The 19,703-nt window shown below is 37.2% G+C and overlaps 2 long non-coding RNA genes across 2 annotated transcripts in view; one reads left to right on the forward strand and one right to left on the reverse strand.

Moving 5' to 3' along the window:
- LOC141375650 (uncharacterized) overlaps positions 1-19,703 on the reverse strand; it is a 54,358-nt gene that overhangs the window by 25,006 nt on the left and 9,649 nt on the right. The gene's annotated exons all lie outside the window — the stretch shown is intronic.
- On the forward strand, positions 943-19,137 carry LOC141375651 (uncharacterized). Its single transcript, XR_015498073.1, has 3 exons — positions 943-1,031; positions 15,384-15,497; positions 15,707-19,137. It is a non-coding gene; the product is annotated as an uncharacterized LOC141375651 (long non-coding RNA).

The following is a 19,703-nucleotide window of genomic DNA, read 5'->3' on the forward strand; positions in this document are numbered from 1 at the left end:
CAGCACAAAGGTCACTGGTTTGAGTCCCAGTTGTGCCTAGAGGAATGTCTGTGTCCCGGTGCTCCGAATTCCCTCACAGTTCAAGAATATGCACTATGGGGAAATTGGATAAACAAAATTGGCAGTAGTGTACGAGTGCATGTGTGAATGCGAGAGCGTATGAGTGTTTCCTAGTGCTGGGTTGTGACTGGAAGGGCATCTGGTGTGTAAAACATATGCCAAAATAGTTGACATTTCATTCTGCTATGGTGACCCCTAATAAATAAGGGACTAAGCCGAAGGAAAATTCATTTATGACAGAATGAATTTAATCCTCGCTCGATTCAACAAAAATGCCCTATCATTGCTTTTAGTCAACTGTAATAGTTCTGCACACAAGGTTGTCAACAACAATGACGTCTGCAATCCCCTCCTAAAAGTGAAGCGCATAAACTGCAGCCCTGCACCAGGCTCTCTCTCTCTCTTGCCCCTCTCATCTCACTCAATGCCTTGAACTCATTTAACTCTGCCAGGTTTGGAGAACGAGCACTGGCTGTCCCACCCACTCACCTGTGAAGGCCACGCATCTATTAAGGGACTCTTGCCCCCATTGTACAGTGGCTGCACAGATAGTGTTTCAGCTGTGAGCCATGCTCTAGGGAGGGATACTGTATATTGTCAGGAGTTTTTCTTGTGTTTTATTCCGCTCTCCTTTCATGGCCGCTGAAAGCCTCCCCTGGTCCAGTTCCCCAGAGACCCTCACTCTCAGGTATCCTGTGGGTGGAGCAGAGGGGAGTGGGGCAAACTGGTGGAGACAAGGGTATCGCTTTCAGCTGTACGCGGAGACAACCGTGCCCCCCGCCCACCTTTTCTCCCTCCCACTCCCAATTAGGGATACATGTCCGACCCCTTTTGGATTTTTTTTTCTCTGCATATCCATTCAACTATTCAGCACTTAGAGAAAGGAGCCACTGACAATGGAGAGTTGTGGAAAGCAAGTTTGCAGATCCAACTGTGTCAGAAACAGAAGAGAGATGGGTAGAGAGAGATGGGTAAGTTGTGCTTTTGACTGATGACAGAGAGGTAGATAAATAGATATTTTTTATTATACAGCTGGGCGGACGGATGGAAAGAGAGAAAGATAAAGACAAACAAATAGACAGATAGATAGATAGATAGATAGACAGACAGACAGACAGACAGACAGACAGACAGACAGACAGACAGACAGACAGACAAACACAAATAGATGGAGTAGAGACAGACAGACAGACAGACAGACAGAGACAAATAGATGGAGTAGAGACAAACAGATTGTTGGACGGATGGACAGACGGATGGATAAAGTACAGACAGACAGACAGACTGATGGATGGAGTAGAGAAAGACAGATAGACGGACATATGGATAAAGTAGAGACGGTTACAGACAGACAGAGACAAATTGATGGAGTAGAGATAGATAGAGAAAGGCAGACAGACTTACAGACAGACAAACAAATAGACAGACAGACAGACAAATAGAAACAAATACATGAAGTAGAGACAGATAGAGACAGACAGACAAACATACTGACGGATGGACGGACAGATGAATGGACGAACGGATGGATAAAGTAGAGACAGATACAGACAGACAGACAGAGACAAATAGATAGAGTAGAGACAGATAGAGACGTAGAGTAGAGACAGATAGAGACAGGCAGACAGACATACAGACAGACAAACAAATAGATAGATAGACAGACAGACAGACAGACAGACAGACAAATAAAAACAAATAGATTTAGTAGAGACAGACAGACAGACAGACAGACAGACAGACAAACAGACTGACTGATGGACAGACGGATGGATAAAGTAGAGACAGAGACAGACAGACAGACAGACAGACAGATAGACAAATGGACAGATGGATGGATAAAGTAGAAGCATAGACAGAAATACAGACAGACAGATGGACAAACGAACGGATGGACGGACGGATGAATAAAGTAGAGACAGATTCAGACAGACAAATAGATAAACAGACGGACAAACGGACAGACAGACAGACGAATGGATGGATAGAGTAGAGACAGATAGACGGAATGGACAAGCAGACATACAGACACCCGAACAGATACATAGACAGACAAACAAGTCATGCCTTACAAGTTAGTTTTTCTCTCACTTTCCTCCTCTCAAACAAATGACACTGACAAATGAATCTGAATCACTGATAACTCAACCAGGAGGTTTTCAGGCTGTGAAACCTGAAAGTAAAACCCAAGCTGAAGTGTTTAACATGCTGCGTTCTTACAGCTCATCGAAATATACTCACATTGAGACCCATTTACAGCAGTGAGTAAAAATATAAGTCTGTTTTTATAAAGCTCTCCAACATGAGACGTGTGACTATAACAGGGAGCTGTGCCTGCAGGCTCTAATTAGAAAATGGGAGCTCTTCTAGTTTGTGCCCAACACTAATTAGTTAACCAGCTGACTTTACAGCAACTCAACCCTCTCAGCATCATCACAGCTCTTTCCCCTCATCCAGAACATTACTCAGCAGACACAAGTCTTATCTGTAGACACATACAGCAAGTTTAGTGCTGTTTTGTCAGGTTTTGAGACTGTTTAACTCATCAATGTAAATATTTAAACAATTTTTTCTCCCTAACAATGCTTTTAAAAAAGTAGCATGCTATTAAAATGGGGGGTGAGGGGGGAGACCTTCCATGTCATATACAGTACAGGGGCAGATTTAGTAATTTAGGGGTCCAAAGCAAATCCAGACATGAGGCCCAAGTCCTGAAATGCGTTGTTTCTACTTTTATTTAATTTAAATTTATTTTGCAGTTTTTTTTTAATGTCACTCAATCTTCTTTTCTACATTTTATCTTAATGCAAGCTCTACATTTTAAATGATTTGTTTTCTTAAAATGAATTTACAACAAAAAATAAATAAATAAATATGTATTATTTATAAATTTGACTGCTGGACTGCTCCATATTTGGGGTGGTGGATATTTTATTTTAGAATATTATGATTACATAACATTACATTATTGCAGAAATATTATGTTTTATTGTACATTAAATACTATTTAATTGTATTTGTTTGACTCACACTATACAAAATATCAAAAAAGGATGTTATATATAGTTTATAGGTATAATTTACACTTCTAGATATTTATTGGGGGGGCCCAGATGTCATGGGGCCCTAAGCGGCTGCTTACTGTACCTTGCTTATTGGTTAAATCCGCCTTTGAGTATAAAAAACATAACCTACCTAAAGCTCAGATTTTAAAGCAGCAGTCTGTGAACCCCCAAGGGACCTCAAGGGGGTGCTATAGAGTCCGATTTTTATACAAAAAATACAATTTGCAGAACAAATCTATTTTCCTTACAACTACTTTAAAGTTTAAGCTACAATGAACTACACCATATAAACAAAATTGAATAAATACATATTTTATTTTGCCTTCAAAAACATTTTAGCACAATTATAAACTAAGTTAAAACTTGAAGGAAATTACAATGATATTTTGTGATTGTCTTTTTTATTTTAGTGGTCATACTTTGAATCCTTGAGCTGTAATTTAGATAAAATATAATAATGACCATTTACAAGTCAAAGCATGATGTCCCCATTACTTTAATATTCCAAATGACTTATGTGAAATAAAATGTCAGGATGTAATTATGTAAAAAATAATACAACAATAATAATAATGACCTCCACTTCTTATTTTTCATACAGTTAAAGTCAGAATTATTAGGCCTCCTGTTAAATTTAGGTGCTTTTAAATTTTCCCCCAATTTCTGTTAAGCAGGTAGAAGACTTTTTCAATACATTTCTAAAAATAATCGTTTTAATAACTCAATTGTAATAACAGATTTATTTTAACTTTTCCATGATGAAAATACATCATATTTTACTACATATTTTCAAGATACTAGTATTCAGCTTAAAGTGCAGTTAGGTTAACAAGGCAAGCTAGGGTAATTAGGCACGTTATTGTGTAGCAATGGGTTGTTTTAAAGCCAATTGAAAAAAAAAACAAATATTGCTTAAGACGAATAATAATATTGACCCAAAAATGTTTATATATATATATATATATATATATATATATATATATGTTTTTATTTTAGCTGACAGCAAGTACAACTTTCTCTTGAAGTAAAACTATTATAGAAAAATCTGAGAAAAATCTGGGAATGTATAAATATTGCAATAATTATATTAATATAGAAGGGCTAATATTTTTGCCTTTAACTTAAATAATTAAACTAAAATAATTAGTTAGTAGAGTCTATTTATGGCATTAAATGATTCTTCTAAATATGCCCGACAAGAGTTTAGCTAAAAAATTATATAGTAGGATCTGAGTTGGGTCTATTTGCTCATGAAACCATGGGAAATCTCAGTGTCTGCCATACTTGAGCTCATCTTCCATCCCTACAGATTATCCCTGTATCCCCTGTTTTCACATCATCAGACTCAATCCACATCCTTCTGCTTTCCTCTTGAGGGCTGATTCCCCCATACAGATCAGTGCTGCCTCACTGCACCTGTCAATCACTGCCTCGTCTTCTCTCCCTCTCTTCCGATTCCCACACTCTTTCATCTTTTAGCATGAGACATGCATCACTTCAATCAGATCAATTAGCAACAAATTTCTTTTTTATCACCCTTCAATGAAAGTGAATCCAATCCAAGCTAATATATATATATATATATATATATATATATATATATATATATATATATATATATATATATATATATATATATATATATATATATTCGATTTGAATAAAAAAAATATATATACACTTTAACTAAGTGGAGGTTCTTGACCTCCCAAAACGCTATTGTGCAGCAAAATGGTGTTCTTATCACTGACAAATCACATTTATGATGCAGTAGGATAAAAAAAAATCATACATAGAATGGCTCAAAGATAAGAAAAAGTAATTTTAGGAAAATCCTAGTATTAATATTTAATAATTACTTTATTAATTTTTTTAACTTTATGATATTTATTAATTACTGAGTTTTTGACATTTGAACCAAAAATTTAACCAGTAACTTGAATCTCATCGCTGTAGATGTTGAATGAAGTGAACACTGAGGTGATGAACAGCATGTCAAAACCTTTACCAATGGTAATGATATTTTTTTTTTTCTTGATGTACAGACAACTAGTCTAGCTCTCCCCCTCCCTGCTCTTCCCCCATCCAAAAGTGTGTACTTTGGGGAAGAGCATGAGATGTGAAGGCTCTGCCCTGCCAGGGAGACAGGGGAGAAAACAAAATGGCATGGCTAACAAAAGGGCCTGTATCCAGGCCGAGGCAAGCCATTGTCCTATGCAGAGCCTGCCGTCGAACGTGAGACGAGCGGGTCCCCCCTCCACTGCAGGAACCTAATAGGAAATCAAAGTTCTCACGGAGAATGGGTCGGGCTCAGAGTTACCCTCCCTTGGGTCCCGCTGAAAGAAGAGTGCAGAAAGAGTTCTGGCAGGACCAGAGAAGGTTAATGCAGTGGATAGTCTTTCTGCAGCTTGTGTCTGTGGGCCACACTAAACTCTCTGTCTGTCTGTCTGTCTGTCTGTCTGTCTGTCTGTCTGTCTGTCTGTCTGTAAACATACTTTCACTGCTCAGCATATAAGCTCTGTTTGGAATATTTCTGGTTCAATTTCCCACTAAATTGCAGTTCTTATTAGTGAAAAATTCGTTATACACATTAAAACACAGTTCCCATAAGTGGTCAATCAGCTATTTGATAAAGAGGAGCAAAGTAAATCATATTGGTTTTTAATTTCCATTTTATTTTAAACAGGAAATCAAGTTTTAGGGTATATAAATTGTAAATAAAATGAAAATTATGAAAATATTAACCTTATAAAACAAATTTTTATTTCAATTTTCAACTCAAAATTCAATATAACATTTTCCTGAAACCTTTAGACAGAAACCTGTCTAAAATAACAATAAAAAACGTAACCCTCTCAATCTACCCAAAATGTATTCTTTCGTTATCTACTCATGCCATTTAAAACCTGTTTGGCTCTTCGATGAGAAACTTAAAAGAAAATTGGTTGGAAATGGAATCATGGTTGCCAAACTGGTTTAATTTCAATTCTCAATAACTTTTTTTACACTAAAAATTGTCATTCAGTGTAGAGTCAAACTAGTCAGCGTGATCTAACATGAACAATGTCAAATAACTCAGAGGTCAAGAAGAAAGCTTTAGTGGTACCAACACGTGAAACAACAAGCACCTTTTATCATCGTATGAAGGCATTATGATACTCTTCTCATCAGATTGAAGTGTTAAGCGACTGTGTTAAGCTGCTTACATACCTCATAAGCCCCAAAGGCAGGAACAGGTGAAGGGAGATCACCTGAGGGAAGCTTTTTATCGTGACACAGCACAGCACAACCCTCGCCCCCCTGGCTGTTTCTGGGTTACCCACCAGAGAACAAGGGCTTTTTGCGGTTCAGATTCTTGGAAGGTGTTGGATGTCTGCAGTGTCACAACTAACAAAACCATTTGAAAACAAAGTGGCCCACTGAATGCAGCGCTGCAACGTGATCCCAGTCCTTTTGTGTGGCAGAAGAAAATGTCCCCTCACAAGCAAGGGGGAGACACACCATTTAATTCCTCTGATTTTCCCCTTTTAAGTGTATTCTTCAAAGGTGAACATGTTAACTATAAAAAGAGCTATGTTACCTCTCGGGCAGAAGCAAACCCTCCCTGGATGTAAAGATGATCAACAAGCTGTGCATGGGTTATGCATGATTATTGTTAACTGAAACATGATGACAGTAAACTTTGCCATGATGACAGTACATAATAAGATACTAGCATTCACCTTAAAGTGCATTTAATGGCATAACAGTTAATTAGGAAATTAATAAGTCAAATTATGGTATAATGATGGTTTGTTCTGTAGACAATGAAAAAAATGCTTAAGGAGGCTACTAATATTGACCTTAATTTGGTTTCAAAGAACTTAAAAACTGCTTTTATTCTAGCCAAAATAAATCAAATAAAACTATCTCCAGAAGAAAATAATTTTATAGAATATTATTATATACATTCACTGAGGGGGAAGCACGGTGGTGCAGTGGGTAGCACAATCACCTAACAGCATGAAGGTCGCTGGTTCGAGCCCTGACTGGGTCAGTTGGCATTTCTGTGTGGAGTTTGCATGTTCTCCCCGTGTTTTCATGGGTTTTCTCCGGCGCTCTGGTTTCCACCACAAGTCCAAAGACATGTGGTATAGGTGAACTGAGTAAACTAAATTGACGTTAGTGTATTTGTGTGAATGGGTGCGTATGATTTGAGATGATTCCCATTGATGGGTTGCAGATGGAAGGGTATCTGCTGCATAAAACATTTGCTGGGTAAGTTGACAGTTCATTCCGCTGTGGCAACCCCAGATAATAAATGGGATTAAACTGAAAAGAAAAGAAATGATAAATATTCACTGAGCTATTTATTCAAATATGAAATTATTTTAATTTATATATATATATATATATATATATATATATATATATATATATATATATATATATATATATATATATATATATATATATATAATATCATATATTTTTGATTAAATTGAATGAGTATTAAATAAAAAAGTTTAATATGCAAACTTATTTTTTGATTACCTCGATGGCAAAAAATATCTAATTTACATTTAGCTACACTTGAGCTAAAATAAATAAATTAAAGTTAAAAAAAGTCAATAATAACAACAGACAAACTTTAAACTAAAACTTATTAAAGATGACAAAGCACACAACAAAATTTTTGACTAAAATTGTAAAATTGATGGAAAATATACAAAAATATAAAGCTATTTCATAAAACAAAATTTTATAAAATAATTTTATAGGCAGGGACAATATTTTGATAGTCTCTCTTTCAGTTTTTCTCAATTGCTTTGGCACATTTTTTTGAAACAGTCTTAGCATTTACTATACTGTGAGTGCAAATATCAAAACTGTTTGCTAGAACTTCAGAGATTTATTGCATGATCAAAATGATTAGTTATCCGTCTGTCTGTCGATCCAATTATCTCTTCTGTCTGACGTCGTCGTCTGTCTGTCTGTCTGTCTGTCTGTCTAGCCATATACATTACAGTTGCTTTGGCACATTTTTCAAAACAGACTTAAGATTCTCTCAAGTGTTTGCTGAAACATCAGAACTTTATTGCATTTCTGCAAAATGTAGTTACTCCCCTAAAACATTTCATTCATGCTTCAAAACCAAGTAATTGTGCCAGAAATGTGGCCAAGGCCACCAAAACATAAATTGTATTTGTCATTGTGTGCGCATCACTGCTCAAAATGATTAATTGTTGTTTCATCATGACAAACCACCATGAATATTAAGGTACAGTAAATTAATGGAAAATTAATGTGTACAATTAATGTGTACAGATGTATTACATCTGTATTACTTGCTTGTTCAATTACTGTATTGTATATTTCATATTTCTTATGTAACCAAAAAGTCACACACACAAAAAAAACTACAAAATATAATCAATGAAAAAAAATATTTTTGGTGGACATCCTGTTGCTCTTGTTGGCCTTGCCAGAGATTTCAATTCCTCCAAACTGTTCATCCATAAACATGTTGCAGTTCAGGATTGTAAATTTGTGAAATATATATATATATATATATATATATATATATATATATATATATATATATATATATATATATATATACTCCACTACATTCATAACACAAATCGTATCGCAACTAGAGATAATTTACCAATTTAGCAGACATTACAATGTCAATATCAGATATTTATTGTGTAAACGAGTGTATACAAATGTTTGACACAAATGTTTGAACAGTTTTGAGTGTGATGGCTTACACGATGAAAGATGATGATTGAAAAGTTGCGAAGAGCTTGATAGTTTAAATGAGAATCGTCTCATCAGTTTTGATCAACAAGCCAAATCCGATTAGTTTTTGTCCAAACTACAAACAGTCGTACTTACTCGTTGCACACATCGAAACCTTTGCAATTTGCTTAAATCTATAAAAAAAGGCCACTCTGAAGCAAACAATAACCTCATTGTTCGGAGATCTAAACTTATTGTTTTGAAAAAAAATTTCAGTTTAGAATTGAGCCAAAGCAATGAGAAAAACAGCATACTGCTTTATTTTTTCAATCATGTTTTTATTTAAATTTTAAATATTTAATTTATTCAATTCTCCCTTTATATATTAAACAAAAATATTTTTCAATTTATTAATTTATTTATTGCAAGTTTTAAAATTATTCAAAACCATAACAAAGACAGAAACTATGCAAACCATTAAAGCAGGAATACCAACAATTGTTCTTTCAATACTTACATGATGAAGAGCAAATACAGTTCTAGTTATGCAAAACAGATCTAGAGACCCACTCCATAGCACTAAATGCTTCAAACAGAAATGATGTGGATTCATTTTAATTTGTAGCAGCGATTCATGACAGAAGGTCAGAATACAGCGGGTCACGACCAAACTGAACGAAGGCCTTCCAACTGTCTGTCTATGTGTTGTGTTTGGCAGCATTGCGACAGCTTATTCTACGTTCCCTGTTGCCGTCACACTCCTGTCAATCAGCCAGTTAATTACTGCCAATGTCCACTGTGTGAAAACCTATGTCAAGATCTTTGACCTCATGAGTTGAAACCCCCTCCGTTCCAGTCTACAGCGTCCCAGACAGAGAGGTTCTACCACTGACCACCTGACAGAGTACACCGTCCAGCCCTCGAAGCTGACTTTAATGGCCTAACGTCCACCTACGAGTGTATTTGAGAATATGCTATGCAAGTGCAGAGTCAAGACGTGTCAACAAGGTCAAGAGATAAATGTATGACGGTGTGTGCGTGTGTGTGTGAAAACTCTTTGGGTGTTGACAGTGACGAATGGAGATGAAGAGGAGCAGGACTCCTGGGACTTAAAGCTAATCCAGCATTCTAACAATGGGCTTTGCTGGCGGGAGGGCTTTGACTCGCTGTGACTGAGGCAGGAGGCGGAAAATAACACACTGACATGTTTCATTAAGCTTGTTAATGCCGTCTCTGCCCCCGTCTCTCCTCTCAGATCCCACAGGCTATACGCCAGACATCCGTGTTCGGGAATGCGGCTGAAGAAAAGTCTGATCAATCACTGTTTACCTAGGATTGAATTAGCAGACTGACTGGCATGGGAATAATGACTAAGATGTTGGTAATTTGCGAACAATGTAAAAAGGGGCATATTGGAGTATAAAGTTTTTTAGGAGGGACATTATTGATAAGGCAGCAGAATTAAGAAACTTCAATATGTCTTGTAGCATACACTTTTTTTATGTGGGTTTTCCCAGTATGTCATTGAGGAACCATTTTGTGGTCACAACCAATGCAATTTGCAAGTTGTTGCAATTTTCAACAATGATTCACTCTTAGCTGCCATACTTCCATGATGATTACCAAATTATTGGGTGTGTTCTGGAACTTTTCCTTCTTTGATGTGTGATTCCGTTCCCCTGATTCGACTCTCATTCCGTAGGGTCAGACATGAGAACAATTAAAACAATAACACTAGCCACTTTCCCAGAGATGGGTTGCGGCTGGAAGGGCATCCGCTGCGTAAAAACTTGCTGGATAGGTTGGTGGTTTATTCCACTGTGGCGACCCCGGATTAATAAAGGGACTGAGCCGACAAGAAAATGAATTAATGAATGAATGAACACTAGCCACATGAATATGTATCCACACCTGTACAATCACTCGCGGAGAGATTTTAAAGACTCAGAGGTGGTCATACATCAGACAAGGAGTCTACCTCATGTCACCTGTCTTTTCCATGAGTTTGCACACACAGGTATGTTTACATGGACACAAACACTGATTAAGACAAAACTAAGAGTCTACCATGTAAATAGATTTTTGATTACCTTAATCCAACTAAGGGTGTCATGGTGGGGCAGTGGGTAGCACGATCGCCTCACAGCAAGAAGGTCGCTGGTTCGAGCCGTCAGTTGGCATTACTGTGTGGAGTTTGCATGTGGTTTCTTCCGGGTGCTCTGGTTTCTCCCACAGTCTAAAGACATGTGGTACGGGTGAATTAAATGAGCTAAATTGGCCGTAGTGTATGTGTGTTAATGCAGGAGTGTATGGGTGTTTCCCAGTGTTGGGTTGTGGCTGGAAGTGCATCCACTGCATAAAACATATGCTAGATAAGTTGGCGGTTCATTCCGCTGTGGCAACCCCTGATTAATAAAGGGACTAACCAAAAAAAAAAAAGAATGAATTATTAAATAGCGGAAGAAAAACAAAATCGCAGTAAATCAGATTAAGACGTAGAGTATTTATATTTCATTTGCATTATTGAAGAGCAGTACAGACATGTAAACACCTTAATCAAACTATTACAGTCATGTAGAAATTTTCAGGACAGGTCATAGACACACGGCTGTTTGACATTGTATTCTCTGCATCAACAGAGTTATTCCAGGAATACAGCCACTCACATTTTCTAGGGCACAACTCATAGAGACTCATCACATCCTTCAGAAGTTTTTGGAAGTGGAGTTTTTCTTTCCACTAAAAAAACTCTCCCAGTACTTACTGTACATGGGCACTGACATAAGGCATGCGCTGTTTACATGCACAATGTAAAATAATCTCATACACAGTACCAGAGTTTGTTGCTGGGGCATGAATGAAATGTTCCTGAATGAAAGTGAAACAGCTTAAGAGCAGTTATAGTCAAAACATTGTAAATGAAACTTAAAATTAAAATAGCCAAAATTATATGAAACTCCAGAGGAAACATTGGATAGTGCTGTGATGTACTGTAATGACTTTAATCAATCTATGTGTTATTCATTCATTCCTTTTCCTTCTGCTTAGTCAATGATTGTCAGGGGTCGCCACAATGGAATGAACTGCCAACTGTTCCAGCATATAAGCACCAAGAGAAAATCCAAAAGAAAATGTATGTATTATAACATGTAAAATAAGGCCATGAAAGAAACATTCCTAAAGCAACTCCTAAACCTATTATTCATATTATTGCCTTATTCAGATTATGGTAAATAATTTGATAAATGTAGTCTGACTGCAATAGTAAATTGGTCGATTTTACAGCTGATAAAAACATGCTTACAGATGGCTTCGTGCATATAGCTAATATTACTCTTCATGACATCTGTGAGGAAGGTGAATTTTTTAATAACTTATCCATTTCGTTTTTATTAAGTTTTATCAAGTCTGCATAAGTCGCCTCACAGCAAAAAGGTTGCGGGTTCGAACCTAGGTTGGGTCAGTTGGCATTTCTGTGTGGAGTTTGCATATTCTCCCGTGTTCACGTGGGTTTCCTCCGGCTATATATATATATTGAGTGGGCTAAATTATCTGTAGTGAATGAGTGTGTACTGGTTTCCCAGTGATGGGTTGCAGCTGGAAGGGCATCCGCTGCGTAAAACATATGCTGGATAAGTTGGTGGTTCATTCTGCTGTGGCGACCCCAGATTAATAGAAGGACTAAGCCGAAAGAAAAATGAATGAATGAAAGCCTGCATAATTAAAGGTGTGGCCAGTTGAGTGACAGCTAGGTCTTGCTGGGCACCATCACTTCACCTCAGCTGATTCCGGCTGATTAGCCACTGAACTCGACATATAAATCATATTTTTGTTTTGTTTTATGTGGCTTTACACAACTAATTGCCTTTTGGAATTATTTCCAACAATTATCGGATGATATGGCATGCTGTGTGCATTTAATTGTGCTCACAAACCATTCACGTGGCCTCTATATCCCAGGTGAGTAAAATTATATACTTATATACCATATCTATAAATGCATTTGTTTTATTTCAGATCATTTATCATTTATATTTTTCTTTGGACCTGTAATGCACTCCAGAATCTGAAAGATTGATTAGCTGTAGGCTATAGAACAGTCATCTGAAACGTCATACAGTTTGGATTTCGTAAATAGCCTTGCTAGCCTTGCATTTACTAACACATTTGAAGTACTTGGAAGTAATTTGCATTTTCCTCCTGTAGAAAAACGTCTAAAGAACCATGTTTGGTGGCTCAATGTATTACAACAGTGTTTTTAAAAGTCTAAACACTTTGTTGATATAGTATACAACCAAGCACATGTGGTCAGGACACAAACGATTCGCTGGTAATAAGTATTAAGCATTTCTCCCAAAGAAAAACTTTGTATACGCAAAATGCTAGCAGGCTCTGCTCACAGTCCAACTCTTTGCCCTTGTTTGGTATCCTGCGGTCGGTGCGATGACACGCGAACAAAATGGTGACAGTTGGCCACGCCTACATGTAGCTTCTTTTGCGTTATTCAGAAACCTATGGTTTCCTACTACAGCACACCTACAGTATGTCTGCACTGTAAACAAATTGCGTAAACTCGTTTGTAAATTTGACATCTACACATCATGTGACGCAAGTTCACACTCCAGACTATCATCAATTCTCAGTGAGGTTTGCAGAGGCTGTGGATTAAAGGTAAAATAATGTAGTAAATAATGCTCAGTTTCTTGCACAGATCGATCGTTTCACTTCATAAGACGCCAATGTCTCGTAAGGAGCAGTAAGTATTAGTTTTGATTTGCCTGTATGCTTTGTTGTTTACTCTCAAGGGGCAGGTAACAATTTACTTGCATTCTATGAATAACCAAAGACCACATTTTCAGCTTGAAAGTTTAATTGTTCTACTGAAGGAAAAAGCCATGAGCATGGCCTGAGGGTGAGTAAAAGCAGATTTTCAGTTTTGCCAAATTCAAAATTCAAAAGAACCATTATTTTTTTTAATTAATGAACAAGAGTGATATTTTGTTAAATGGTTTTCATGTGCGTTAAATATTCTCCAATGAACCATGAGTGCCATTTTTCCCCTTTCTATTGTCAGTCTTATCCCAGATGTATCTGATATCATATCATCATTTATTCATTTTCCTTTGACTTAGTCCCTTTATACATCAGGGGTCGCCACAGCGGAAAGAACCGCCAACTTATTCAGCATAAGTTTTACACAGTGGATGCCTTTCCAGCTGCAACCCATTACTGGGAAACACCCACACATTCTCACAAACACACACACACACTATGGACATTTTATCCTATTCAATTCACCTATAGTGCATGTTTTTGGACTGTAGGGGAAACCAGAGCACCAGGAGGAAACTCACGCAAACATAGGGAGAACATGCAAACTCTACACAGAAATGTCAACTGACCTAGCCGAGGCTCGAACCAGCTTGCTGTGAGGCCACATCGTGAAAACTGTGCCACTGCGCCACCCCATCAGAAATCATATAAATAAATTAGTAATTAAACTAAATGCATCTTTTCTCTTGTAGGTTCATTTTGTAATCATTCTGTTGGGTGAAACAAGACCATTCAACAGTCTATAGAGCTTTCTTTCTAATATAATAAAACAAACTAATTAAACACTCTTAAACAATCAAGCAAAACAAGCAGTCTAATATATCATAGGTTAGTAAAAATGGTTTTATCTATTACATTATAAATAACTTTAAAAATACAGTTTCACCCAGAAAACATATCTGTCAAATCCAACTTTTTAATGCTATTGTACATCACAACCACTCATGAAACAACACACAGCCAATATCACATATTGAAGCATTCTCACATCCATAAACACATATTACCAGCATGTATTTTCTTCAGCACAGCCCAGATTAACCAGAGACGTGTCTGCCTTAAAAGAATCTCAAAGAAAAACATACTCTCCACAATTCCTTGGAGGAAAATAATGTCATTTCCAGTGATCAATACGAACCTGGATCTATGTGGAAGGTGAGAAAAAAACAGCCGGCTAAATAAATCAAGTGTAACACGAGAATGAAAATTAAAATGCCATCGCTTTGTGGCAAGATGAAAGGGAGAGCGCAAAAGAAAGGCTCTGGAAGCAGATTGGGTTAGGGTGCCCGAAATCACATCACTAAAGACTTGCCCTCTCTCCACAAATCTGATCGTGAGCAATAACCGCCGATTAAGAGCGCACTCCATGGGTATAAAGAGAAAATTCAAAAGTCCACTGTGACTATGGGGACTTGGTAGGATTGGATTAAGGGCCAGAGAAGGAAAGTGACCACAGGGGAGGCATACTGATCAGAGAGGGGGTGAGAGGGAGCGGCATAAAGCAGCAAGCTTTAGAAAGCATTTAAAATAAACAGATATTTTAACTGATTTACCTCTAAAAGGTGCATATTGATTTGTTTTGGTTATAATATGTACCCTTAAAGGGATATTTCACCAAGAATTAAAAATAAAAATACATTTCTTTTTTCAGCCATACATATGAAATCATGTAACTAAAACTGTTCATCTGATTTTTAGAACAATCTTGCTCTCTTCAAAAAGAAAAGACCAATCAGAGCACCACTAGACAGTGACGAGACCCCAGAAGCATACAAAACAACTACTATTAACAACAACAGAGCAAAATAAAGGGTAAGATAGAGCAAACTAAAGGGTAAAGGAATAGTTTACCCAAAAATTAAAATGTACTATTTTTTCAACCACAAGTGGTTCCAAAAGCTGAACACCTGTAGCCATTGATTTTCATAGTGTGAAATACAAATACAAGAAAGTCAGTGGTTACACTTTTTTTAAATTTTATTATTACTTGTTTTTTGAATATCTTATCTTGTGTTCAACAGAAAAAAGAAAGTCAAACAGCTTTGGAACCTGGAGGTGAAGGGTGAGTAAATGATGACCGCATTTTCAGTTTTGGGTGAAATTTCCCTTTAAACAGACACAGTAATCAATAGAACAAAAAATGGGTGCAAAACGAACTGAAACCAGGGTAACAGATAATATTTAGTTACTTAGAATAAAAACTCAGGTGTCACAGTAGTGTAGTGGGTAGCATGCTCGCCTCACAGCAAGAAGGTCAAGGTTCGAGCCCTGGTTGGGTCAGTTGGCTTTTCTGTGCATGTTCTCCAATTGATTGTGTGGCTTTCCTTACGATTTCCCCCACAGTCCAACGATATGTAGGTGATTTTAGATATAGGTGAATTATGAGCTAAATTGCCAGTTCATTCTGCTGTGGCGACCCCTGATGAATAAAGGGACTAAGCCGAAGAGATAATGAATAAATGAATGAATTTATTTATTTATTTATTAAAACACAGTCAAACAGTAGCCTGAATTGTGCTACATTTGGACAAAATAATTGATATTTTGGAACAGTCAAAAAAATAAATAAATAAGAATGAGTGTTTATATGACCTATTTTTAACCCTATAACTTCCTGTTCTAGCATATTTTAACTGTTTTAATTCATTATTGTTAAAGTCATTTAAAGAATGACTGTTTTAATTAATGATTTGCACACAGCATGTTTGGTTTACAAAAAAAAAAAAATCAAACAAACATAATCCTGTTGCACTACTACACTTGATTTTAAAACATGTTAAATAAGAATCTGAAATATTTGATGGCATACTTCAAAAAATAAAGATGATTTAGTATTCAAAAATGTTTTATTTTGAATAGATTTTAAAATAAATTGGTTGTAAACTTCATATTTTCAGATTTTTCATAGTATATGTAATTTCGGTACTTTTACCATAAACCGACAACCATACTCTCCTGCATTCACACACATATACCATCAACCATTTGGTTTAGAAATAATGGGAAGTGTTGAAAAAATGCATTAGGTGTGTTAACTAGCGACATTAGAAGCTTAGAAATGCAATCCAATTTTTTTTCCAGGTGGGGCAGTTAAAAGGTTAAGGTACATAGTTACAAAGCATGCCCAACTACCTGCCTGACACTTCCATACAGCATTTTCAGTCATTTTAATGTTTGCATCTCATTAAGCTCCTACAATGGCCTTGGTGTCACAGAAACCTCAACTAGAACTTGAGAGCAAATACAAATCAGCTGGAGGAAGATAAAGCACAATGTGTAAGTGACCAAAATAACCTCTGAACTCTGTGACCCAAAGTAGCCTACTCAAAATGCAAGAGGAGAAATACGAGGTGTGGTACCTCTCCTCTCCGAGGTCTCCATCTCACAGTGAACTTTAATGGCCAAAGCCCCCTTCTCTGATTACTTTCTGACAAATTGTCTTATCAGTCCTGAGGCCGATTGGGCGAATGAAAACATGACCCTGGCCTGAATCTCACCGACATTCATGCAGACATCTCGGGTACAACCGATGGGCCAGATAAGCCGGATCAGTGCAGCCACTGGAGTGGCTAACAAGCGGCCATTAGACTTTCTTTTCATGCATGCTGCTGGAAGAGGCCGGCGACCGGAGGGGAGGCAGGGGGAGGATGATGGTGATGGGGATGGGGAGGGGGATCGGAGCAAAGTAACCTTTTAGATCAGCATCATTGTGCGCTGTTAAGAGGCACAGCCTTTGTGCCTAAGAGCCAGGGGGAGCGAGAGGTGAGGTGGAGGGGGGAGCTGGAGATAAGTGGCTCCTCCTTTCTGATTCACGCTCTGCTACTCCCACAGTAGTGGATGGGGACACGGAGAGAGAGGCTGCCGGTGACACAGTGGAGGCTTTGTGGGAGCAGCCCAGAAGGCCCCCAGGTTGAGAAACAGAGAGGGAACGAAAAAGGTATGGAGAGAGTGAGAGAGAAAGGCAGAGTCACTTAGAAAGGTCAAGAGGAAGAAGAGGAGGAAGAAGGAATCTGAGGTGAAGAATCGTAGCACCCTTTGAGACTGACCAGATCACTGACAGGGAGAAGGGTTAATGGGATGAAGGTAAAGGGGGTGGGGTTTAAGCTTAGGTTACACCAGTGCACTGCCTGTCATGTCCATCAATTTCTTTTTTCCGCTCAGTGTCAGTGATAAAAGGAAGAATAGGTCTGGACTACTTCCTCTCTCTGGTTTGTGGGCAGGACTGAATATCACACCTCAAAACCTAGGAAACATCACTGAGCTACAACACAATACACATGTTCAGGACACACCAAGGACCAATGAGAATATGCAGTACATACTTTTACTGGGCAGGTTTCTGTGTTAGAATTCTTGATTGGCAAGAACATCAGGGGAACCAATCTATTAGAAAAAAATATCTTTATAGTGGCAAAATTTTTTTATATATTTTCAAAATATTCCAAATTAAAGGTTCACGAAACCCTCAAGTACTTTTTTTGAGGTATTAACAGATTTGTGTGTGTTGAGCATCAGTTAAGACAATGTTAGCTTTAATTGTGGGAAAAACTGGGTAATTTTGAGCTTTTGTCATCTAATTTCCTCTTCCGGGTTTAAAATGTTTTTTGTGGTGGGATCAAAATTGGCGACGTAGAGCAAAACTTCAAGTGCAAAGATAATGACGTCATTTTCTCATTCTCTATTTATAGCTGAATTTCTTATCCTATGAAAAGAGCCTGCTTCTTAATTATTCATGACTGCACGTGCTTTCCGAATGCAAGGCAGACCTGCTAGTGCCAAGCTGTGAGACACGGACCCATGGCACAAAGTATTTAGCTGTTCCTGAAGGGTCGTATGTGTTTGTTTCCATGATCCATGGGGTTTGTTGCATGTTTTACCCCGCGATGCTGTCGGGCCTATACAGCAAAGCTGTTTGTGTGCAGCAAGCCTCATTTATAGTGTTTATATGATCACGATTATCTTTATAATGATATAAATTGTGGTTATCTATATAGGAAATTACGAATAAAAAATGTAGCAGGGCATTAAATTACTGTTTATTTCTTTGCATTAAATTTTGTAAATTATAAAATCATGCATATCCTCATGGTTTGTCTTATTTTGTGAGCCGACTGACAACAATTGTTCGCTCTCCTCCTTCTCCTCTGCTGGCCACGTTCACTCCTGCCCTTTGCTCGCGGAGCTCCACGCCCATTATGATGCATCTTTTAAAAATATTCTGAGGTGGACCTGAACCAAAGGTGGGGGGTGTCATGACCCTTTAAAGGGTATTTTAATAGTTTTTTTAAGGCATTGCTGTGAAGAACCACATTAGGTTCCTGGGTGTATTCACAGCTACTCTGGTGCAACTGCTTTTTTAGAAAGGTTCATTTTATTATGTGTGAACTTATCTAAACTCTGCCATCTGAACTCATCTGTGTAATTCAACTGAAATAAGACAGCAACATTGACCAAAGAAAAAAAAAAACAGTACATGTCACATGAAATTCTTTAATTTCAGTTTAATATTATTTGCGTATTAAATAGAAACTCAATATAATTTTTACTTGGACTTTAAGGCAAATTACCCCTTTTATAAATTGGATGAATGAACATTTTATGGTAATTGTTGTTTTGAATAAAGCTATATCTTGATTAGAACAAAAAGAGTATGTTAAATTAATTGACTTTCTTCAGCAAGACAATTGCTTTGTACCAGGTTTTAAACGATTATTCTCATGAAAATAGAAAATATTGTTTATTATTTCTTTTTCATTGGGTCAATTAATAAAATTTAGATGTTATCAATTGCCCTAACTTTTTAATTGGTTAAATGAAAGTTTTTTTCCAGTGCACATTTTACAGTCAAATGCACTTGATGCTTTTTCGTCAAACCATGTAAACCATGAGTACTAAACTAAACACCTTAGTGTTTACAGTAGAACTGTATTCAATGTTTTTATTCTATTTGCTTTAGAATTGTATTGTATTTGCTACCTGCAAGCTACTGTGTTGAAATTAGTGGAACAAACAGGATCT

The sequence above is a fragment of the Danio rerio genome, chromosome 8, assembly GCF_052040795.2.
Source record: "Danio rerio strain M-AB ecotype USA chromosome 8, GRCz13ab, whole genome shotgun sequence".
Classification (NCBI taxonomy): domain Eukaryota; kingdom Metazoa; phylum Chordata; class Actinopteri; order Cypriniformes; family Danionidae; genus Danio; species Danio rerio.